Genomic DNA, 26,207 nt, shown 5'->3' on the forward strand with positions numbered 1-26,207 from the left:
TATATATATATATAGTTTGTTTCTTTATTTATTATATATATATAAACACACAAGATAGAAATAGATATCTATAGCTATTATTGTTTTGTAGAGGTATATTAGATCTATATATATTTCATAGATCTATATATAGCTCTATAGTTATCTAGATATCTAAAATAACTACATTAGATCTAGAGATATTTATATATTACATATAGAATATATATAGATATAGATTTATAGATACATTGCATTGACAAGATAGATATAAGATAGGTATGTAAAAATAAGACGCTGGGAAACCTTTCTGGGTAAAGTTCTAATTCAATTTTAACAGAGAAAGCACAGGGTTGGAGGTCTTGAATTGGGGGAAATCTGCAGACCTCTGACCCTGTGATTTCTGTCAATGTCATCTATATATATTATTTTCTATAGAGAGGAATTACATAGACAAGGGTGTTTTGCTATATACTCTATCCCTATATAGGATGAAATATGCACATATATAATTATATAGGAGTAGATTGCATAGAAATAGATCCTATCCTATATAGGACTGGATTGCATAAACAAGATAGGTGTCTTTATCTTGTGTTCTCTTTCTCTCTCTGTCTCTTTCTGTCATGGAAGGTAATCTGAAAGGGAAGGCCCTGGTATTGGAGGAGATGGGGAAGGGTCTCTTTTAGAAAGAGGTAGGCCGCGGCCGGTCTGAGCAGAGGCTTGAAGCTCATTATTCTGCAAAGCGCGCTGCCAGCTCCTGGGGTGAGTTTTGGACCGCCCGATGGCCGGAGTGGTTTCCTCCAGTGATTTAGAATGCACTGGGAGGCCCCTGAGCTCGGCGAAATGGAGGCCCTGAGGCGGGGGTGGAGGTTGCTGTCCTTGGTTACCCCCCGCCCCCACAGGCTGTGCACATCTGAGGTCTCAGGCTCATTCTTGAACTTCTGGGTGAGCAAGGACATGACAAGGAAGCCATTTCCTTCTTTTCTGTCTAGTGGGGGTACAAAATGAGAGGAGACATGGCCGCTACCCTGCAGCCAGCGAGGACCGGGCCGGGCTGCGCTCAGCCTGGCGCGAGGCCCCCGGCCACAGTCCAATCCAGTCCCACCCCGCTAAGCCGAGGGCTCTCTTGGCAGGGGGGCCCCTCCCTCAGTAACCGCGGGCCCCAAGCTGAGTCCAGGGGCCTCTTCGGCCTCCGTCCCCCTCCGCCTCTCCCCACCCCCCCTCAGGTGCTGCGCGTATCCCTCCGCCGAGGCGAGCTTTCCCTGTATGTAGCCCTAGGACCGGGCTTGTCGGCAATACCCGGATGGAAGGGTTATGGCCGCCATCGGGGACTCGCCCGCCATGGAGCTCACGCCAGGTATTTTCCCCAAGCTGAGGCGCCAGGGTCGCCTCGAGACGCGGAGGCTCTTGAGGGGGGGAACTCCTGGGGGTCTAGAGGAGGAGTCGGCTGGGTCGCGGGTCCCCTCGAGCCGGCTTGGCGGCTGCTCAAGACCAAGACTCCGTCAAATAGTTCCCGCTGTCGTATAACTCGCCCCAAACTTATTTTTTTATTTTTTAGTTTTGTAATTAAATTCTCCAGTAGAGTCTTGGGATCCCTGCTGGCCGGCCGCAAGGCCTCTGGGCTTCCCCGATCTCATCCTCACTTATATGGCCCCGCGGGAGGGCGAGCGGGCTGGGCGCGGCAGCCCGTGGGCTGTGTGCTTCCGCGTGGCCGAGCCCCAGGGGGTCTGGAGGAGGGGGCCCGCCCGAGGTCCCACTGGACGCCCCGCAGTCGCCTCCGGGGCCGGGGGGAGCACCCATTGCCTTCCCAGCAGGCCGGGGGCTTGGGGGAGCCCCCCAATTGTTGCTGCCTGCAACTTGGGCGAGCGCTCCCTCTTTCCCGAAGCCCCTGACCACGGGCCCAGCGCCCCCAGGCTGTGCCCTGGGTGTGTCTGCGACCCGCGGGCCGCTTGTCAGGTGCAGCTGTGGGGATCTGGCGGCTGTTTAAACACTTGGAGGGGAGCGGGGGAACGGGGTGGGCTTGGACACCCCAGGTTATTCACCAGGTGTAGGCATTCACCCAGTCCAGCCAAACAGCCAACTAACACAAAGGCAGCCGGTGCCGCTGCAGCAGCTGTAGGCTGGGAGCCTGGGGGGGAAAAGTAGTTTCGTAGGGGGTCTTCCCCAGGAGCATCATGGGTAGGTCAGCTTTGGGGTTTAAGGGAAATGATATTTAGTTGTCTTTCGGAAGACTGGTCACGAAGTAAACCTTTTGATGACAGGGGCAGTTTGTCTTTGTAGTCTCGCAGCACTGTGAGGGCTGTGCACATTAAGTGCTATTTGGTAGCATGTATTTAATACCTACTAAGTGCTGGACCTCCTGCAAACAAACCCTCCTCGCTTCCTTCTCCCAATAGGTGCTTAATAAATATTTGGGGATTTGAATTGTGCACTTAGTCTTTTCAGTTAAACTAATGGCCATTTTGACACATTTAGACCAAATTGGAAGATTACAGTTACTTGACTACATTCAGAGCAATGAAATACGGAGGCACCAGGTTGGTTATATTACTGTGCTAAGTGGTGGGAATGCAAAGACAAAAAAAAAAAAAAAATAGTCCCTGCCCTCAAGGAGCTTGTAGTGAATATGTATATAGTGTATATGTACTCACAAAAAATAGGTGATTCTGGGGGAGGGCAAGTAGAGAAACTGGATGGAATTGTGGAAGTCTTCATATAAGCGAGGAAATCAGGGATTTTAAGGGGCCAAATGAAAGGCGGTAGCGTATTCTAAATATGATGTACATGTAGTCTTTGCAAAGTCAGAGATGAGATGTCAGATGTGAGGAACAACAAAAAGGCTAATTTGATTGGCTGGTAAAATCCAGTAAAGAGAAGTAATGTATAAACCTGGAAACATATCAGCCATACTTTAGTTGAGTTACCCCACCTTGATCAGTGAGTCCAAGGTAATTGTTCCTTAACCCCTTCCTTAATATTTTCTCCAACTAAACTGGATTGTCACTGTTTTAGGTTTTTTTTCCATTTATCTTTTAAAATAATATTTCAATGATGTTATAAATTGGGCTACATGGATTTAAAGCCTTTCATTTCTATTGTGATGCATAGGGAAGAACACTGGATTTGTAGTCAGAGAACCTAGGGTGGAATCAGGAGCTTTTCCACTTATTTTGACATGCACTATATTTGATTTTGACTTTGTCACTTTAATATCTGAGCTGTAAAATGAAAGGATTGGACTAGATGACACATAAGGGCCTTAACCAGATTTAAATAAATGATTTTTGATAATGTGTTCTTTAAATTGCAACTAAGACAAGTTTACATTTTAATTCAAAATAAGCCTTTCTACATACAATAAATTTGTGTTTTTGAATGAATATAAAGATATAAAAAGTTTGACTCTTTGGGAAGACCAAATCAGTTGATTAAAAACATTTATATTTTATTTTTTCCAGTTAAATGTAATTTTACATGTAATTACATTTAATATTCATAACATAATTTTTAGTTTCAAATTCTCTCCCTCTTTCCATTCCCCTCTCCTAGAGAAGGCAAGCAGTTTGATATAGATTATACATGTGCAGTCATTCAAAACATATCTATATTATCATTGTTGGGAAAAACATGGACCACCCCCTAAAAAAATAAAAAGGAAAAACAGGAATTAAGAAAAAAGTATGCTTCAATATGTATTCAGACTCCATCAATTCTTTCTCTAGGAATGGAAGGATTTTTTCATAATGCCCTTCAGAATTGTCTTGGATCATCTATATTGCTGAGAGTAGTTGTCATTCGCAGTGTATCACATTACAGTACAGTATTGCTGTTAATCTGTATAATGTTCTGGTTCCCCTCCTTTCATTTTGCATCAGTTCATATAAGTCTTCTCAGATTTTTCCATCAGTTGATTTTAACTTCACTCAACTATTATAATTAAGATTAGTTGATACTAAGAAAACTATAAAAGTGAATTTTGAGCTTCATTTGTCTAAGGGCATAGTTTTAGAGCTAGAGCAGAATTCAGTCATTTAATCCAGTGCCATAATTATTTTTTTATACCAGTGAGGCCTGAAGAAGTGAAGTGACTTGCCCCACATCTTACTTTAGTAAGTGGTAGAATTGAGATTTTAATTCAGTTCCCTGACTGCAGATCCAGATGCTCTCCACATTTTCTTTTTTTGGGAAACCTTATCTTCCATCTTAGAATCAATACTGTATATTAGTTCCAAGGTAGAAGATTGGTAAGGGCTAGACAATGGGGATTAAGTGACTTGTCCAGGGCCACACAGCTAAGAAGTATCTGAGATCAGATTTGAACCTAGGACCTCCAGTCTCTAGGCCTTGCTCTTAATCCACTGAGCCACCCAGCTGCCCCTCATCTCCACTATATCCTTTTTTAAAAAAAAAATTTAAATTTTAAAAAATATTTTTCCTTGTTTACGTATTTCATTTTCTTTCCCTCCCCTCTTCCCTCCCCTGTCCTGGATTCAATAAGCACTTCTACTGGGTTATACAAATGTTATCACTTATATCAATTTTCATATTATAGAACCAAAACCCCAAATCATATATCCATATAAACAAATAAGTCATTTGTTTTTTTTCTGTGTTCCACTATATTCTTAAATATAATAGAAACCCATTGTAAAGAAATTGGGAGTTGATTTAACATTTAGGACAAAATTATTTTTAAAATAATCAGAAATATTTTGAGTACCTACTATTTGTAAAGTGCAATAAAAATGTGTTTAAAAGTGCTTTATAAAGGATAATCTTGCGAAACAGGGAGTATTCTTACTACCATACTTCAGGTCAAATCATATACTTTGTAGATAATAGGTCATTTGTCAGCATAAACACAAAAAGTTCATAAGATTTTTTCTTTCATTTTAAAATATGCATACCTTTCTAATGTAGTATAAAACTTAAAAATATACAAATTTTTTACATGTGCTGATTTAAAAAAATATGTATTTGGATTTTAGTTTATTGTCTCCAGTTTCTATTGAAACATTTAATAAATATTAATTGGTTGTAAAAAACTGCTCTGATGAATAAATCTTGCATAGATACTAACATATACCCTGATCTATCTGTTATAGACATAATTACATGTTAAAATTCATATGAAAACTTTTAATTAGTCAAAATTAATGACTTACATTGAAATACAAACAACTTGCTCTCAATCTTGCCTTCATAGTGAGTAATGTGAAATACTTGATGTTTAGGGACAAATTAAGATATCTCTTGCTAGTAATATGATTTATGTTTTTCAGATAAAATATCTTACTTTTGTATTTTATGTATACATTTCTTAATTGATTTCTTGAACCTTTATATCAAATATCAAGTATAGTAATGTCAATAGTGTAAAAATATTTTGTTACCTTTTTGGATTCATAATTTTTAAACTCTGATTTTCATTTCCAGATATCATCTCTTCTTTTGATCAGTGTTCCTGATTGTGGCTTTTTTTCAAGCATTGTATTGTGTGCCTTTTGTTCCTTGAAGAAGAGGGGTTACTAAAGATTGACATACTGGAGTATAGTCTGTCTTTAAATAGTAAGTTAATAGTTTCATTACTGCCAAGAAAAATAAACATTATTTAACCTAAAATGAAAATATAGAGAATCAGAAAATAATGCACATTTGAAAATGTTTAAGTAAAATAATTACATGAAAGAGAAATTCCACAATGTTACCTCCAGGTTTGAAGATGACATTAAGGCTTCTTGATAATGAAATTCTAAGATAGTAAGAGACTAAACTATAGTGGAAAGGTCTTCCCACACTGTATTAATGAATAGAAAAATGATAATGAAATTTATTATGAGCAAGTTTAAGCCTATGTTCTCAGGTAAAAAAAATAACATGTTATGGATGTATGGGCTTTGAGTTACTATTTATGGCTAGAAAAAGGACTTGGGAGTTATTGTAGAATTCTATATATTAATGTTGTCAAAGTCAAATAGAAATAGATTTCTGTAGGTCACATTTTGACTTAGAAAATCACAAAGAAATACACAATTTAATGTTATTTGTGTTATAGTTTTATTTATTTTGTTAAGCATTTCCCAATTATATTTTAATTTGGTTTGGGTCAGGATTACAGCTGCAAATTTGACACCTGGTATAGACCATTCCAGAAGACAAGATCTTAATGATATTCTACTGAGGCCAGCAAAGTATAGGGTATTGGAAAAAAATCAGAAAATGTCCTTCCCATTCAAAACCATGTTTTATTCATATCTAGAACTGTGTTTGATTCTGGTCACTATAATTCAAGAAGGAATTAATTGAACTGGAATGAATGGTACAGTTAAGGTGTATACATCTCAGAATTAGAATGAGAAGGACTTCTTAAAATTTGGAACAAGATAAGTTTAAAATAAAAAAAGAAAGTAATTGTTCCTATGGTTGATAGTAAACTTATAAGACTCATTACCCCCCAAGAACTTATATGGGCTGAAAATATAAATTTAAAATATTTACATAAGTTCAGGGTTAATAGACTCATAGTAGGTTTCTAAGTGAAGCTAAGATGTGTTCTTGGCTTTTGAAGTTGACTAGGAAATAGAAAACATGACATATGTACATTTTTAATATATGGAATTCATCTATATATATATTTTATACATATATTTACCTATGAAACATTCACTATGTATATATACATAGATGGAAGAATGCATATATGTGTATATATGGATACATACATACATACATATGCATATAATATATACACTTGTAATTGTATAGTATTCAAAGGGATGCTAATATCCAGATCCACATCATATCACTCAATCATTAAGTGCCTACTATGTGCTGAGCACTGTGTTAAGCATTGGGGTTACCAAAAGAAGCAAAAGACAATCCCTTCCCTGAAAGAACTCACAGTCTAATGGGGGTGGGGGGGTGGGAGGTAACAAATAAATATATAAAAACAGGCTTTGTATAGGTTAAATAGGAAATAATTAGCAGAGGGAAAGCACAAGAATTTAGAGGGGTAGGGAAAGGATCTTATTGATGATGGGCTTTTAGTTGGGACCTAAAGGAAGCCAGGGAAGCCAATATATACATAAACCTAGATATGTATGGGTATTTGTGTTTATATGTACTTATATTCACATATATATCTTTGTGTATGTATCCTATCCCTTCCTGTCTTCTTCACCTATATAACTTCAGTCATCTCTTCCCCTTCCCCTATTTTCAGTCTCTCCTTATCTATGTCCTTCTTCCTTTTTGCATTCCAACATGTTCAGGTTTCTCTCATCTTTAAAAATCCCATACTTTCTGCTCATGCCAGTGCCCTATATATCTTCTCCCTTTCTCAACCACACTCCTAGAAAAAGTTATCTGTGTTTCTATATATCATCCTTTCCTTTCTGGATTTAAATACCAAAAAAGATCATTTCCCTTACACATAGCAGAGCACAAAGGATACTTTATGAAACCATGAAGCTCCATTTCATAACTACTTTACTTTAAAAAGTTCTCCCATTACTTTCAGAACTTTCATACTTTTTTGTGGTTCCTTTTGAACTTCTTTCCCTTTTCTTTTTTGGGAAGGGGGTCAGGCATCACTATAGCTCTTTGATATTTGGACTGCTTCATTTTAGCTATTTACAATATTTTTTCCTTGGTAGCTCTGGATTTTGGCTATATCATTGCTTGGACTTTTACTTTTGGGGTTTCTTTCAGGAAGTAATGAGTGCATTATCTCTTCATTTTGCCTTTTGTTGTTACTTATCTTTACTTATGATTTTTTGAGAAATAGTATGCAGATTTTGGAGCTTTAAAATTTTAAAAATTTTTTAGAATTTATTTTTATTTCAATAAAATAGATAAACCATTAGCTGTCTTGTTTTAAAGAAAAGGAAGAAGAAAACCAAATTACTATTACAAAAAATGAAAAAGGTGAATTCACAATGAATAAAAAAAGAAATAAAAGCAATTATAAGTAGCCATTTTATCCAATTATAAATCAATAAGACTGACAGTCTAATAATTACAAAAAAGAAGTTGAAGAAACCATAAGTGAATTCTTAAGGGGAAAACACCTCTGGATCATATGGATTCTATCAGACTTTTAAAAAACAATTCTAATACTACATAAACTGTTTGGGGAAAAAAGTGGGTAGAAAATGGATCCTACCCAATTCCTTCTATGGCACAATATGATGTTGAATCCTAAGCCATGGAGAATCAGAATAGGGAAAAATAAAGAACACTATCCCTAATGAATTTTCATGTAAAAAATTTAAATGCTCTACTAGTGAGATCACAATATAGTACAAAGGTTTTACATTAGGTTTTTTAAAAGGAATTCAGGACTGGTTCAATATTAGCAAAAGTATAAACAAAATTGACCATGTTAATAAAAACAATAACAAAAATATGATTATATCAATTTAGAAAAGCTCATTTCCGTTAAAAATACTAGACATTATAGGAATAAATGGAGTTTTCCTTAAAATAAGTAAAACTGAAAGCATTATCTGTAATAGGAATAAGTTAAAGTTCTTTCTAGTATGATTAGGAGGATATCTATTATTACTTTACTGTTCAGTATTGTACTAGAAAGTGCTGTGAGCTATAGCACAATGAGATGAGAAAAAGAAATTAAAAGAATAAGCATAAGCATAGAGAAAAAATGATCACTGATGGTTTTATTGTTTACTTAAGAGCCAGAGTCATATAAAAAAACTTAATTGAAATAATTTTCAGTGTCAACAGAGTTTCAGGATATAAAATCAACAAATAATCTACATTTCTTTATATTACCAACAAAATCCAGCAAAAGAGATAGAGAAATTCCATTTAAAATAACTGGACAGCATAAAAAATACTTGGGAGGAATCTGTGCTGAGACACAAACAAGAACTATATGAACATAATTACAAATCACTTCACACAAAGATATCTAAACACTGAGAACTCTAAATTGCTTATGGGTAGGCTGAGACAATATAATAAAGATGAAAATAACATCTAAATTAATTTACTTATTTCTTGCCGTATCAATCAAATTACCAAAGGATTATGAAGTCAAGAATATCAAGGGAATCAGTGGAAAAAAGGAGAGAATATTGGGGATTTGAAGTACTAGATTTCAAATTCTACTTGAGCCTATTTGTCCCAACAGTTTGTTACTGAGTAAGAAATAGATTGGTCAGAGCAATAGATTAGGTACACAGCCTACAGAAGCAAACAAGCACAGTAGCTTAGTGTTTGTTAAAACAAAAAATTCCAGTTTTGGGGGCAAGAACTTGGGGGCAAGTTTGACAAAAACTGTTGGGAGCATTAGAAAGAAGTCTGAATGAAAGTAGGTTTTACACTATATATGAAAGAAGAGAAGCTCAAAATAGATACATAATTTAGAAATAATTGGTGCATCATAAATTAGAGGATCGTGGAAGAAATTACCTGTTAGATCAATGGGTAGGTTAAAAGTTCATGACCAAATAAGATAGAAAGGTTTACAGGAGGTAAAATGGACAATTTTAATGATATAAAATTAAAAAAGATTTTGCACAAAAAAACCCTAGTACAGCTAAAATTAAAAAAATAAGAAATAGGGAATTGGGAGTTGGGGATCTTTGCAGCAAGTTTTTCTGATAAAGATATCATTTCTAAGATATTTAAATAATTGATTCCTATTTATAGAAATAAGAGTTATTCCCCAATTGATAAATGGTCTGTATAAATGGAGATTTTGAACCTTGGACTGCATCCCCCATAAGTCCCTTAGTATTTCCCAAAATTCCCTTTAATCTCTCCTGCACCTCCATGTTTGTGTATATAGTATAGTATATTGTGTCACGTTGTATATAGTTTACTGTAACTCCTCCCTCTTCCTCTTTTGCTCTTTGACTCTGGCTAGCGGGCTGAATAGCTAGGTCTCTTTTGTTAGTTTATTATTAATAAAATTATTAAACATAATATTTAGATCTTTGCATATTAATTTTAATCTCTACAGGTTAAAGGATATGAACAGGTGCTTTTCAGAGAAAGAAAATTATAAACTGTCAGTAGTCATATGAAACATTCTCTAAATCAGCAATAACTAGAGAAAATGCTTATTAAAGCAACTCCTGAGGTTATACCAGTCAAATTAGTGACATTGACAAAAAGGGGAAATGACAAGTGCTGTGGGCAGGAGATGCTTTGGGAAAACTGGTACATTAATGTACTCCTGTTGGAGCCAAGAATTAATTAGTGTAGCCTTTCTAGAAAACATTTGAGAACTATTCCCTAAAAGCTACCATACCATACATTAAACTGGCCTTTGATACGGCAGTAATGCTACTAAAGTCTTTATTCCAAACAAGTCAAATAAAGAAGAAAAGGACCCATATGTACAAAAATATTTATAACAGCTTTTCTTTTGTGGTAGCAGAGAATTGGAAATTGAGGACATGCTCATCAATTGAGGAATTCTAAACAATGAAGTGTTGCCTAATTCATTATGAAGCAGTGGTGTACCCAGAATGCAGATGGAGACATGGGGAGACGTGGCTAATATGAAAATTTGTTTTGCTTTGTTATACATGTTTGTATCAGAGGAAACATAGAAATATGGTATCTAGGCTTTTTGGTTATGGTATCTGGGGAGTTCAATTTTTTTTTAAATTTAATTTAATTTTAATTTTCAGATTCCTTCCTCCCTCCCCCCTCATACTGCTAAGAAGACAAGAAAAATAAAACCCATTACAAATCTTCAAAACAAATTTCCACATTAGCCATATTCCCAGAAAAGAAAAAGTATTAGTAGAAAATATGCTTCAGTCTCTGTACTCTGAGTGGAGGGTCAATAGCATGTTTCATACTTTGGAATGTGGTTGATTATTGTATCGATTGCAGTCACTAGGTCTTTCATAATTGATTATCTTTACAATATTGTTATTATGTAGATTTTTCTTCTGGTTCTGTTCACTTCACTTTGCATAAGTTTATACACACTTTCTCAGGTTTTCTGAAACCATTCTTTTCATCATTTCTTTGTTGTTTAGCAATTTCAGTTGTGTCTGACTGATCTTGACCCAATTTGAGATTTTCTTGGCAAAAATACTGAAGCAGTTTGCCATTTCTTTCTACAGCTTATTTATAGATGATGAATTGAGATAACTAGGGTTAAATGACTTACCCAGGGTCACAGTTAGTAAGTGTTGTGGGGCCGGAGGTGAACTTGAGTCTTCCTGACTCCTTGCCTGATGTTCTATCCTGTGTGCCACCTACTTGCCTCTTTCTTAGTCTACCCAGAAGCAAATTAATATTTCTCCAGCTATTGAGAACTGTCTTAATTTGAGAGTTTTGTAATTATGGTCATATAATTCCTGTGTATATTTTGGCAGCTAGATGCCTAAATCTTTCATATATTCTGTGGTTATTACAAATTTAATTTTCCCCATCTCTTAGTTTTGGTTTTTATTGCTAACATAGTGAAATACAGATCATTTGTGTAGGTCTATTTTATATCTTGCAACTTTACTGAAGTTGTTCTTCGTTGTTTTGATTAGATTTTAAGTTGATTCTGAGATTCTTTAAGCAAATCATATCTGCAAAAGAGTGATAGTTTTGTGTTCTAATTTTCTAAGCTTATTCCTTTATTATCTTTTGTCTTATTATCATACTTTACATTTCTAGTATTATTAAATAGTAGTGGTGGTAATGGGCCCTGCTTCACTCTTTTTTTACCAAGGATCTCTGCTCTGCACAATGGTTGTTGCTCTTTCCTAGTGCTGCTCCAAGATACTTCCTTAGTCCTCACTGTAGGGCTTTCCAAATTATGTGTCTCTCAAAATATCTGATCTTGCTAAGGGTCTAGAACCATGATGGTGAGCCCATGGCACATGTGCCAAAGATGACACTCAGAGACTTCTCTGTGAGTAAGTGCACTGTTGCCCACCAGTTAGTTACTAGAAGGTAGAGGGACACAGACAGAGCTGCTCCTTTCCCCAACTACATCACACCTCCCGCCCCTCTATCCAGCAGCCCAATGGAAGTGCTTCCTCCCTCCCCCAAGCAGAGTGCTTGGGACACTCCCCTCTCTTTTTCCCTCCCCTGTCTGAGGTAAGGTGGTGAGAGTGGGGCAGGGTACATAGTCTCTAAAAAGCTTACCATTAATGGTCTAAAATGTGCTGATGTGTTCCCTTTCCTATTACTTTTCAATAATAACTTGTGCATTTCTTAGATGAAACAAGCTACAATAGTTTCTATTTGGATTTTTAGATTGTTATTTGGTCCAGTGTTTGCTTCAGGGTTTTGTTGGATTGGATACATAGGAGTTGGGTGGTCTCCTTCCTCTTCATACAGCTGCCATTTTGCGCTGTAAATACTTTTATCCATTCCTCAACCCTTCACAATCCTACTTCAACTAAAGCTGCTCTCCAAAGCTTCAGTGGCCTCTGAAAATAGAACTTGTCAGGTCTGACTTTCTTTTTTCAATCTTCATCATCTCCTTCAAAATCTTTCTCCCTGGGATTTTCTGGCATTCTTCCATCCTTTTCTTCTTATCTGATCATTCTTAGTTTCCTTTGCTGGTCTATGACTTATATCATATCCCCTAACAGTGATATTCTCCAAAATTTTGTACTAGGCAATCTACTCTTTCTCTATACTCTTCTGGTGACTTCCCAAACTCCCATGGTTTTAATTATTGTTTGTATTCCAATTGTATACTGTTACTCCTCAATCTTTAAATCCAGTCCCATTCTATCCTCTACTCCTCAGTACTGTATCACTAGTTGTCATTTAGATATTTCAAACTGAATGTCCCAGACACATTTCAAGTAACATGTTCAAAACAGAATTCGTTCTATTTTTCTCTGAAACCTCTCCATCTTTTATTCTTACCTATTTCTGTGACTTGTACCACCATTCTTCTAGTCTTCTAGGTTCTTGCCTTGGATTTCCTCAAACTTCATTTCCCCTCATCTCTCATGTCTATTCAGCTGCTAAGTCTGACTGCATATACTTCTTTGATAAATCTCTCACTTGAATGTTTCTCTCTACTCACAGGAACTACTTTGGTTTGGAGTCTTTTGTCCTCTGTCTATTGCTGTGGCCTCCCTAATTGGCCTTCTTGCCTGAGGTCTCTCCATTTTAGTCTCTCATCAATAGCAACACCAAAGTGATGTTCCTTAACTGAAGATGTGACCATGTCACTACCTATGTGATAAACCTCAGAAATTGTTTATTGCTTCTAGAATCAAGTTGGTGGTCCAACAATCAATAAACAAGAACACAAAAGAATTTAAAACCAGAATTTAACTCTTTGCTGTGTGTTAGGCATAGCATTTAGTAGACAAAAATTCCTTCATAACTTACTACCACTTCTCTTTCCAGCCTTACTATCTAGCCTTCTTCCTCCCATGCTCTGTGATCCCACCCAACTGGCCCATAAATGATATTCCATCTCCTTTGACCATGCCTTTGTACTGGATATATCTTGTGTATGCAGTGAACTCTCTCCTTAGCCTCTTTTTAAAGAATCTCTCTTCCTTCTAAATGTAGTTCAGACATTACTTTTTGAATAGAATTTTCCCTGATCCTCACCATCACCTACTAATGTCCTATTTCTTAAACTACTATGTGTTTAATTAATATTTTGAAAGGTAAACTCACATATAAAAGTTATTTATTTATTGCACTAATTTATCTGATACCCAACACAATGCTTGGCACAAAATAAGTGCTTAATAAATGCTTGTGTAGTACAGTGTCATCTGTAAATAGGAGCATTTGGAAAACATCACTATATAGCTTGAATGATTTAGACTGTAAGTGCTTTTGGAGGTCAGAGAAGGGAGAGATTATAGAGGACTTTATACTTACATAGAAGACATAGGACTTGAGTGTAATCTTAAAGAAAAGGTAGGATTTTGATAGGAAAAGAAAACACATCAGTGAAGACATAGAATCTGGTATGACCAAAGCTTGTTCAAAAACTGAGGGTACTGACTGGATTCAAAGAATGGTAGATGTTGGGTGGTAATTATAAAGAAAGTCAAATAGTTAAGGTGTAGCTAGGTTTTAAAATGCTTTGAAAGCTAGGTAAATTATTGTAATTCTTTTAATATAGTGCTGCATATTTCTTATATTTATACATTGTTTCATGTGGCACTATGTGATTAAAAGTTAATGGTTTAAAGTAGATATTATCTGAGTGGAATTAACTAAACTAAGTACCTTAACAGAAACAGTAATATTGTACATTTGTATAATTCTGTACTGGTAACAGAACACATATTATCTTATGTTTTCATGGTGCATTTATTATTTTTCTAAACCCTTACTTTCTTAGTAAGAATTCTTAAGATAGAAGGGCAAGGGAGAGATAAATGAGGTTAATTGACTTGCTTACCTCTTTCTATTCTCTTCTGCTTTGAAACCAATACATGGTATTGATTCCAAGATGGAAGGTAAGATTTTTATTATTTTTTTAAAAAGACATTCTAAAAGAATTCATAAGTTTCACCAGATTGCCAAAGGGGTCTATGATATAAAAAAGGTTAAGAATTCCTAGAATTGGCCACCAAATAGTACTTTTTATTGGTGAAAATAGGAGAATTCCACTTGATTGGTTCTGAACAAGAGTTTCTTGGACCTTTCCAATGTAACAGTTTCTCAGTAGGAAACCAAGGAACTTGATCACTAAGACATAGAGTCTCAGAGTTGTGAGAGTCCTCAGAAACCATCCAATCTAAGTGATATATGACAAGAAATTCCTTCTGTAACATCACTGACAATAGATTCCACTTGATTTCCTTTGAGAGGAAACCCACTGCCTTGTAAGGCAGTTCATTCTACTTTTCTACAACTCTTAATTGCCAGATCTTTTATTACTTTAGACCTTATTAATATTCATCTCTACAACTTTTAGCTCTTCTTTTTAGGTCTACTCTCTAAGGCAAACAGCAAACCTAATTTCTCTTCCTTATGATATCTCTTCAGATACTTAAAGACAGTTATCATGTTCTTCTTTGTACACAAATTATTCTTCTTTCAGATAAACACCTGGGTGCCTTTAACTGATTGTTGTCTAAATGATTTCCAGTTCTTTTCCCATCTGGGTCACTCAATTTTGGATACTCTCCAGGTTATTGACCTCTTTTCTAAATGTGGAACCTAGAACTTAACACATGGTTCAAAATGGCTGACTGGAGTGGAGACAGAAGAACTGTTACTTCCCTTATTCTCTATATTATACGTCATTTAATGCAGCTTGGGATTGCATTAGTTTTTTGGCTGCCATGTCACACTATTTACTCATTTAAGCTTGGAGTGCAGTAAAATTCCTAAATCTTTTTCAACAGGAACAATTGTAGAGTCATATCTCCTCTATCTTACACTCATGAAGTTAATTTTTTTTTTAAACCCTAGTGTAAAACCTTATACTTATTCCCTAATCATTTTTGTCTTATTGGTTTTGGTTTATTCTCATAACCTGTCAAGATTCTTTTGGATCCCAACTCTGTCCTTTAATGTACTAAATGTCTCTATCAACTTAATGCCATCTGCAGATATGATAAGTTTGTCTTCTCTGCCTTTATTTTAGGTCATCGAGAAAAATGTTGAAGAGTACAGGCCAACAGTAGCTTTCTGCTACAACACAATGAGTAGGATACAATACAATACATTAAGTTTTATCTGTTGAGAATGACCCATTAATTAAATACTGGCATTTTTTTGTTCATTTGTTGAATTCTAAATTTTCCTGTTTTGTCATTTAACCTACATTTTTTAATCTTTTCCACAAAGATGTGACAGGCTTTGTTAAATGGTTTGCTTAATTCTAGTTATTATGTTTATAGCATTCCCTTTCTAATTATTCTTTCAAAAAAAGGAAATGAATTGATTTGGTTTGGTATGACTTTTTGAAGTAGGCCATACTGAACTTTACTTACCACTGCTTTTTTTTTTTTTTTAAACCCTTGTACTTCGGTGTATTGTCTCATAGGTGGAAGATTGGTAAGGGTGGGCAATGGGGGTCAAGTGACTTGCCCAGGGTCACACAGCTGGGAAGTGGACCACTGCTTTTTAAAAATAGTACATTATACAGTTTTGCAAAAAAAAAAATATTAAAATCATACTTTTTATTCTGTATTTTGATACTCTTGTCTTTTTTCTGATGGCAATTTTCCTGTTCTTAGTGTTTCAAAAATCTCTGACAGGTCATCTAGATGGCTTAGTGCAGTGATGGGCAAACTATATCCTCCTGAAATGTCTATTGGGGTATAGGACATTATTCCTAATCTGATGAATACAACCAGTAGGATACAATACAATGAGTAGGATACAATACAATGAAACTTCAAAAAAGTTGCTTTAGAAACAGACTTGACAGATGAGCATTTCCTTTCCCTTGGTCCCCTCTTTAAAAGTTTGCCTATCACTGGCGTAGAGGATTGAGAGGAGACAGGAGGTCCTATGTTCAAATTTGACTTCCGACATTTCCTCTCTGTTGTGACTCTGAGCAAGTCCCTTAATCCCCAACATCTTCCAGTTCTTTTGATATCCAAGATATAATTTATTCAGGTCTGGGGACAGAGGGCAGCCAAATGCTTTCTTACCATCTCCTCATTTACCATGAATTTAATGAATGTTCTGTTCTTTATAGTCCAAACATTATTTTCATTGGAAGAAAACAAAAGAAAGAGAATAGGAATTTTCATTCAACTTTTTCACTTTTAATTCATTGTTATCCAATCCATTCCAGGTAGTATGGTTTTACTCATTAAATCCTCTTCTTGCCCCAAATAGCTGGTGGGGGGAAACTTTCCTTTTTCTTGTCTTTACCATTGATTACCAACCTTGAGTCATTTTGGTCTTTGTCTGAAGAGTTTCCCTTTAAGGGGAACCATCTTCCTCTTGAAGAAACTTGATCCACTTTCAAGTAATTCTCATTATGAGGATGTTTTCCTTTACATCAAATCTTAATTTTCTCTCTCCAATTTCAGCACATTTTTTTATTATTTCTGTCCACTGGGACCAAGCAGAACAGATCTAATCCACTTTCTTCATAGCAGTTCTTCAAATACTAGAATACAGCTATCATATTTTAGTTGATACCTTTTTTAGGCTAAACATCTCCAGTGCTATCAGTTGATCAACAATAAGTACTTTCAACCAATTCTTGTGTTGCCTGAATATGAGACTTCATTCTGAAAGTACTCATCTGGATGCTTTTCTTTCTATCAATTTCTTCCCTCAAATGTGCAGCCTAAAACTCAGTTCAGTGTTTCAGGTGTGATCTGACCAGGGTAGAAAACAGACTGTTATCTCTTCCTAGTCTTGAACACTATGCCTCTCAAGATTATTTTTTTTTTTGCTGCCATATCACACTTTTGACTCATTGAGTATGAAACCCCCAAATCTTGCTGCTTAATAGTAATAACAGTAAAAATAACAATAGCTAGTATTAATATGTTTCAGGGTTTATAAAGTACCTTGGATATATTTTATCTTTACAACAAACCTGGGAGGCAGGTTTTTATTATAATATATTATTATACACATAATTATATATTATAATTATCCCCATTTTACAGATTAGAAAATGGCAAGATGTTAAATAACTTGTCCAGGGACACACAGGTAGTGTCCAAATCTGAGTTTGAATTCATATCTTCATGATTTTAGGTTCAGCATGCTATCCACTATACCACCTAGTTGCTGTCAAGTCATCATGTACTTGAAAAGTTGAATTTTAGAAACAAAATGTAAAACATTACATTTGTTCCTATTAATACTCATAGGGTAAGGGTTTATCTCAATCATAAAGCCTATGAAGATATTTTTGAATTCTTATTCCACTGGATATGTTAGCTATCCCTCCCAGCTTTGTGTCTTTACAGATTTAATGAGACTGCTATACTTAAATTTTTGACAGGTTAAGATGGCCAAGTGAACGGAACAGAGGAGCTCAAATCTCTCTTTACTTCTAACAATGATTTTAAAAGAACACTTGATTGAAAGATGACCAAAAATAAAGTTGTTTTTTTTTACTAAGTTTCTTTATCCTCCCAGGACTGATTAAAAAGATAACTAGAAGTTGTGGAAACTAGAATAGGGATCTTGCTAAAGAGGTTGGTAGAATGACTAAGAAAACCCCTGCCGGGAAGAGAGGGAATATTAGTCCATGTCAGTGAAAAACTAACCTTAGAAATATGGAGTTTACTAGGACTCTGAGACCAGATGCAAAAAGTTTGGAAACCAGTGGCAGGATCTAATGAAAATGAGGTCAAGGCCAAACATGGCCCAACCAGCCAATTCAGGATTGGCACTAGAGGTTGAGGCTGGTTTTCACATAAATCCAAAATCAGGAGCTAAGGCTAAAGATAGGAGAAAATAGAAGACGTTGAACACAGTGAAGACATATAAATCAGGAATAACCCAAAAGGAAAACTCCAAACAAGAAGATAACTTCTCAACACCTGTAGGCAAGAGCTTCAGAGAAAAAAGGTGGTGTTACAATAAGCGATAGAAGAATTCTTGGAAGAAATGAAGCTACATATAAAAAAATGGGGTAAAGACTTTGAAGGAAAAATTAGAACTTAAATTAGTAACATAGAATGGAAAGTGGGAAATTTTATCTAAGTAATGGACTCCTGAAAATGAGAATGAACCAAGCAGTCTCCAATAACTACTTGAGATGAGGTAATACATTTTTTTAAAAATTGAAAAATAACCCCTAAGAAAATATAAAGTACATAATGTCAAAAACAATTGACCTGGAAAATAATAAGGTGAGATAATTTAAGAATCACAAGACTCTTTGAAAAGAATCACTAGAATAAAAAGCCTGTATGCATATTTTGAGAAATCTCAAATGAAAGCTGCTTTGATTTATTAAAACCAGAAGGCAAAATGAAAACAGAAAAAAATTAGTCTCCTAAAAGAAACTGAAAATGTATAGAAACATTAAAGTTAAAATTTAGAACTTCCACATCAAATAAAAATTCTGTAAATGCCCAAAAAGAAGGAATTAAAAGTACCAAGGAATCACAGTCAGGATCACATAAGATCTAACAGCTGTAACGACAATGGAAAGAAAATATTGGAATCCATTTGCTAAGAGCTAGGGATACAAAGAAGATAAAAAATTGTCTTGGCCCTTGAAAAGCTCACAGTCTAATAGGGAAGATAACATGAAAACAACAAGTTATATTCAGGATAAATTGAAAAGAATTAACAGAAGGAAGGCACTAGAATTAAGAGGGATTGGGTAAGTCGTCTGTATAGAAGATGGGATCTTAGCTAAAATTAGAAGGAATTCAGGGAAGCCAAAGGCAGCACAGATGAGGAAGAAGAGCATTCCATGAGGAGTGAAAAAGCCTGGAGTTGGAAGAAGATGGAGTATCTTGTTCAAGCCAAGAGGCCAGTGTAACTGGATAGAAGTGTATGCGCAAGTTATAAGAAAACTAGAAAGGAAGGATCCATGTTATGAAGGATCTTGCATGCCAGAGGATTTTATATTTAATTTTGATGATAGGGAACCACTGGATAAATTGAGTAGGTAGGTGACATATGCTTTAGGAAAGATCACTTTGATGGCTGAGTGGACTGGACCAAGTAGAGACATGTGGCAGGCAGAACAACTAGCTAGCTATAGGAATAGCCCTGGTATGAAAAGATGAGGGTGGTAGTAGTATTAAGAGGAGAAAAGGGGGACATATTTGAGAGATGTTGCAAAGATTAGCTTGACAGGCCTTGACAACACATTGGATGTGAGGAGTTAAGGATAACACTTAGTTGCAAGCCTAGTGAGACTGGGAAAGATACTCAGTTCAGTTTTGGATATGTTGAGTTAAAATGTCTAGAGGACAAATAGTTTGAAATCTTTAGTAGGCAATTTGGAGCTTAAAACTGGAGATTAGGGTTGGATTAGATTTGAGAATCGTCAATATAGAGATGATAATTAACTACTTGATGAGGATTTATGAAATTAAATAGTATGAATTAATATAATGCTTTAAATAGTATAGAGGAAAAAAGAGACCCCAGGATAAAACCATAATGAACACCTATGAGTTAGTAAGCATGACTTGAATCAGGATCCAACTAAATAAACTGAGAAAGTGTTACATAGGTAAGAACAGAATCTGGAGAGAATAATGTCCTAAAAACCTGGAGAGCAGAGAGTATCAAGAAGAGAGTGATCAATAGTGTTGGACTTCAATAAGAGATCATTGGTAACTTTGGAGAGAGAAATTTTGATTGGTGAAGTTTGAAGCTGGATTGTAAAGAATTAAGAGGGGAGGAAGTAGAGGCACTTGTCTTAGATTGCCTTCTCAAGAAGTTTAGCCACAAAAGGAAAGAGATATTAAAGGTACTAGCCTACAGGAGTGGACGGATCAAATGAGGATTTGCTTTATCAGGGATGGAGAAGATATGGAAATATTTGTAGACAATGGGGAAGCAACCAATATCCAGAGAGAGGTTAAATATAGAAGAGAGTGTCAATAATAAAGGGGGCAAATCTATAGAAGAGGGAAGAAATGGGTTTACTTATGCACGTAGAGCAGTTAGCTTTGACAAAGAGAAGGGCCATTTCATCATGTGAGGGGATTGAAAGAGGAGAAAATGGCAGACAACATCTGAGTAATATGAGGGAAAAGAAGAGGGAGTTCTCTGAATGACCTCAGTTTTTTTTCAGTGAAATAAGGCAAAATTATTGACCAAGTAGTGGGAGGGGAGGAGCCATGGGAGGTTTTAGGAGATTTAGGAAAAGCCACTACTAGTGTACTAGTATACACACTAAAGGTGTACTAATATATAGAGTTAGGGAGATGTAAAAGAATTCCCTAGGCAGATAGGATGTGCCATGGATAGAGTGCTGGGCTTGGAGTTAGGAAGTGTTTTTGAAGTAACACATAATAGAAATTCAGAGAGGAGAGAGTTTATTGTTTAGGAGGAAAGTGGTTAGCTATGTCAAAAGCTAAATAGAAGTCAAGAAGAATTATAATTGAGAAAAGCCCAGATTTGTGACTAAAAGATTGATAATTGAACTATTTAACTTCAGTGAGAAGGCAAGGAAAATAAGGAGAATCTGGAAGTCTAGAATTGAAGTATGGTAGTACCCTTAATAGAAATGGGAAAATTTAGAAAAGGTGTGAATTGGTGGGGAAACAATGTAATGAGTGACATCTGCAGAGTATAGTGCAAGCCCATCCATGCATGCTTCTTTATCTTAGGGTACTCTTTTTCCACCAAAAAACCAGAAAAGCTGGTGGGGTATCCCTGGAACTAGAGCCTACTCATTGCCTAGAGCAGTCAGGAAGAGATTTGAAATGGGGAGTTTTGGGAGAGGGGCAGCAGAATGGTTAGGTTATGATAGAACTATTTTTAGGGGTCATGGTCCATAGTGGGAAAGATTGGAGTGGAAGAGTGTTGAATTATAATGATTGGTGGTGATGAAGAAGGTGATGCGGTTCTGTTGGAGACAAGCTCACAACTGGATATTGTGGGAAAGATATATTCTCTCTTTCCCACTTTCCAACTCATTGATTACAACTGGGATCAAGTCCTGGAGATCATAAACCATTGCTCTATCCCAGTATTGGGCAAACTTTTTAAAGAGGGGGCCAAAGGAAAGGAAATGCTCATCTGTCAGTCTGTTTCAAAGGCATCTCTTTCAAAGTTTCATTGTATTGTATCCTACTAATTGTAATCTACAGATCAGGAATAATGTCAGTGGGGAGGTGATATGGAACATTTCAGGGGGCCACATAGGGGGTAGTTTGCCCATCATTGCTCTAGCCCATATTACTCTTTTCTTCTAAGGTAGAGAAGATACTTCATCAAAAGCTTTGCCATGACATTCCTTTTTTTTTTACTTTTATTTCCTTCATGAGTGTTTTCTTGTGTAGTCAATATTGTAGTCAATATAAGTCTTTTTTCAGGGCATAAGGAATATGGAAATATCTATTGTATGATAGCACTAGGCATAATCTTTATTGGAATATTGACTGCCATATACCATATCATGGATTTCTACATTTACCCTTCTCTGCAGCTTGAGATATTTTTGTCCAAGTCTATTCTCTGGTCCTTCTAGTCTGAGATACAGAGTTGTACTTTTCTCTTAAACTAATGCCACCAACTGTGCTTCTGGAGATCCTACCCTTTTTACCCACAGGGATCTGGTTCTTTAATTTTAGCATTATCACTCTCCTGCATTGATTTTTTCCCTTTTACCTTTAAATTTTCTCTCTTTTTTCTCCTGGATCATTACCAAAGTCCTGGCTACTATCCTATTTTTCTGTTCTTTACTGAACTTCTCAAAGAACAAATCTATTCCTTCATATAATTATTCTTGTTCAAGGAAATTTAAACATAAAATGGGCAACTATAGGCAAAATTGTGAAGTTTACCTCCAAACAGGTATTTCATAAGAGATATTTTGTAATCATGGAGGGGAAGGAAGTATGTAGTACGAGATTATGAATCAAGATAGAAAACTCTGAAAAAGTTGTGTATGAGTGCCTAATACTTATAAAGAGTATGGGCTCAAATTTACCAGTTAAGATCTAGGGAGAGAGACTTAGAAACCTTTCAATATAGATTATATTTAGCAGACATTTGTCTGGGGTGCTACTAAAGCCTAAAGATCCAGTAAAATTCAGGGAATAATCAAAGGAATTAAAATGAAACAAAAAATATCCTATTCTTGTACCAAACTATGCTGTTTCCACACTTGTAAATCTGTATTTAATCTAGTTGTATTGCTTCAAGAGAGGCATTATAATGATTTTTCTCCTGAAATTTAATTGTGCTTGCAGGGGATGTTCTAAAGATGCTTTTTACTTTCTCCCATGTATTATGTTGGTAATCTGAGTAGTGTCCATTGTAAATAGTAGTCTGTGCTAAGAGTTGAAAAAATATGGTTGAAAGCTAAACCTTTCAGGAGTGGACAATTAGGAAGAAGGTAGATGTGCTACTTCGTATCATTTTTATACATAAAAGTGTTTAGATAACACATTCTTTTTTTTTCTTTCTGTCCCTTATGAAGTAATATTCTTGAGGGTATAAAGATCTGGCTTTGTTTTTGTTAATATAAATTTAAATATTTTATAAATATATATTGTATTAAAATAATAGTTTTTGGTATGTGCTTTAGTAAATCTATGTTCTCTTTGCTTTGGATAATCTTTCTACTGGTTCTGCATGTAACCCATTTGAACTTTCTCATTTTGTGCAGTTCTTTGTACCATGTCTTTCTTGGAAGTTTTCCTTAGAAGTTTCTACCCAAGCACATTAGAAGTCTTATTTTTTTTTTTTTTTTGTAATTTTTTTGTACCACATTAAAACTTGGGCCCTATACCCACTGTTTTTCCACTCTTAATGCATAGCTATTCTCTTTTATTTACCAGTTATATGTATAGGTATGTGTATACTTTTGGTTCTTATACCAATTCTTGTATGCACTGCCTCTTTACATGCAAGGGATCATTAGCAATATACTGCAATACTCTTATACTCTTTTATGTCTTTTCATTGCCTTGGCAATGCAATTTTGATTGTTATATTAAAGTTTTTCATGCTTTACAGTCATATGATATCCAGGAGAATATCAGCATTAAAAAGATGACATTTTGAGACCGTGGGCAGCTTGGGGTCATTGAAAACCTTTTTTACCTTTTCCCAAGTTTGATCCATTTTGATCTTTTCAATTTGGGTCCAGCTAGTTGTCAGTAATTTCTATCTATGTTATATGTACAGATGGAATGGACTTAAAATGGATTGGCTTTTCAACTACATGTCATAATCTGGGCAATACACATTTTTATTGATTCATAAAATCATAGATTTGGATGGGATTTCAAAATTGATGTCACTTCTTTTTATACAAAATATGGTTACATGAAGTAGGTATCCTTTTTTTTAGTATCCCCAGCAAGTGGTTTCCATCCCTTTACTGTGCCTTTATAGATCAGTGTCTTTTAGTGATTAAGGAATAGTAGATAGAGAGCTGGCCCACAGAACCAGGAAGATCTGAGTTCAAGTCTCTTCTTTGACTAATCTTGGCTGTATGACCCTTGGCAAGTCCTTTATCCTCTTATGAAGCTCCAGGCAATTTTCTAGGAGAATATATTACACAGAAGGTACAGACCTGCATTGATAAAAGTAACTGACACATAATAAGTAAATACATAAATACATATATACATAAGTAAGTGAATACATATATAAATATATGTACATTTATATATAATGTTTATAAATTTTATCATATAACTTAAATTTAATATTTATACAAAATTTTATATAAAATAATATCATAGATATTAACAGGATCTGAAATTCCATGTATTCCTTTGTCAGGTATATGACTTTGAAGATGTAATCTGTTGTAGAAAATTGAATGGGAAAACCTGTCTGAGAGTTCTTATTCCCATGAAATCCCACATCCCATCCCATCTCTACTGTCTTCCAGGCTTTGATGGCATTAATACAATGTCATCTATAAATTAGCATCAATAGAACCTCTTTTTTATTTAGACTTAATGAAATATATCCTCTGTGATACTGATGTGCAACTGTAGGAGTATACTTTCTTGTTTTATGCCTCAAATTTGTCAGTATTCAGTGATTCACTGAATAAAGTTATCTTTGTTCTTATATCTGTCATAATGTCATGTATGAGTTTAATCTACATAACATATACATAACAAGACATTTTGGATTGTCTACAAAATCAAGATTTTGGTGGTGGGGGAGGTAAATACAGTGGGATCATGATATTCCATATATTATTTTGTCAGGTGTATGGCTTTGAAGATGTATGGTGTAGAAAATTGCATGGGAAAATTTGTCTTTTTTTTTTTTTACATCAAGGATCTTACTTTATGCAAATATCATTCTTATAAAAATGTTGAGAGATGGAAAAGATATATGAAAAAGGAAGTTATTTTAAGTCTACATTTTTGACAAGTTATTCCCTCTGTTATTTTTCATTAGTTTGAAATCTTACTTTCTTTGACATACTTTGAAAATCAATCCTTGAGTGCTTTTAAAAAGTCTGTACTGGCTTCAGGATGGATTTCTTTGGTGCATATTTAATGAGGTCTAGATTTATTTCACAACTTCATCTTCTTAAGTGCTATTACTGATTCTTCACATTATACACTGGTAACTGAGGTAGTCTGCTGTTATTGCTGATGAGTCTAGATTATTATGTAAGCATTGGCATATTTATTCAGTTTCATATCTATTTGTTATCTTTTATTTATATAGTTCCTCTTTTAAAATTCAGTTGTTTCATTTTCTGTTCCAGATGCTCTGTCCTCCCTCTTCACCTCTCCCACCCAATAAGAAGTCAAGAAAAATAAAAGTCATTATACATATGCATGTTCATGCAAAATAAATTCCTGCATTTGAGAAGAAGATAAGAGTTTAATCTACTTTGTGTTCCATCAACTCTCTGTCTGGAGATAGATAACATGTTTCATCATTAATCTTTTGGAATTGTGGCAAGTCATTTCATTGATCAGGGTTTTTAAGTCTTTCAAAGTTGTTGGTCTTTACAGTATTACTATTATTGTTTTTTCTCTGCTCATCTCATTTTGCATCTGTTCATACCAATCTTCCCAGGTTTTTCTGATTCTCTTGTCATTTTTTATAGTATAATGGTATCACAATCACATTTCACAATTTCTTCATTCATTCCCCTATTAATGAATGTTCTTTCAATTTCCAATTCTTTGCCATTACAGAAAGTACTGGTGTCAGTAGTTCTGTATATAGGTTTATTTACATTTTGCATATAATTTCCTCTTTATTTGATCTCTTTGTAAAAGAGTATTTCCAAAGAAGAATTGATGGGCCAAAGTTTTGTATAGTTTAATAACTTTTAGGGCATAGTTCCAAATTACTTTCCAGAATGGTTCTATATGTAGTACATATATTTTACCATAGCTGCTCCAGGATCCAACATTTTTTATTTTATTGTTTTTGTCATTTAAGCCAATCTAGTGGGGTGTGAGGTGGTACCTCAGAATTGTTTTAGTTTGCATTTCTCTAATTATTAGTGATTTATTGGATTTCTTCCTCTGAAAACTGTATATTTAGCCATGTATTTCATGGTATTCTCTTCTATTGTCCCTGGCTATGAGGTTTTCACTGTATTAACCTAAATATTGATTTATTAGTGAGGAAGCATATTTTTTTTTTGTTCTTAGAAATATTCATTTAGTTCTTTCTTCTCTTGAATT

General features: G+C 35.2%; 1 long non-coding RNA gene across 1 annotated transcript; it reads left to right on the plus strand.

Moving 5' to 3' along the window:
* The first annotated feature begins 1,266 nt into the window (after window positions 1-1,266).
* On the plus strand, window positions 1,267-25,301 carry LOC123236340. The gene is made up of 3 exons (XR_006505419.1): window positions 1,267-1,339; window positions 5,419-5,550; window positions 25,271-25,301. It is a non-coding gene; the product is annotated as an uncharacterized LOC123236340 (long non-coding RNA).
* Window positions 25,302-26,207: the final 906 nt, after the last annotated feature.

Source organism: Gracilinanus agilis, chromosome 2 (assembly GCF_016433145.1).
Source record: "Gracilinanus agilis isolate LMUSP501 chromosome 2, AgileGrace, whole genome shotgun sequence".
Lineage (NCBI taxonomy): Eukaryota > Metazoa > Chordata > Mammalia > Didelphimorphia > Didelphidae > Gracilinanus > Gracilinanus agilis.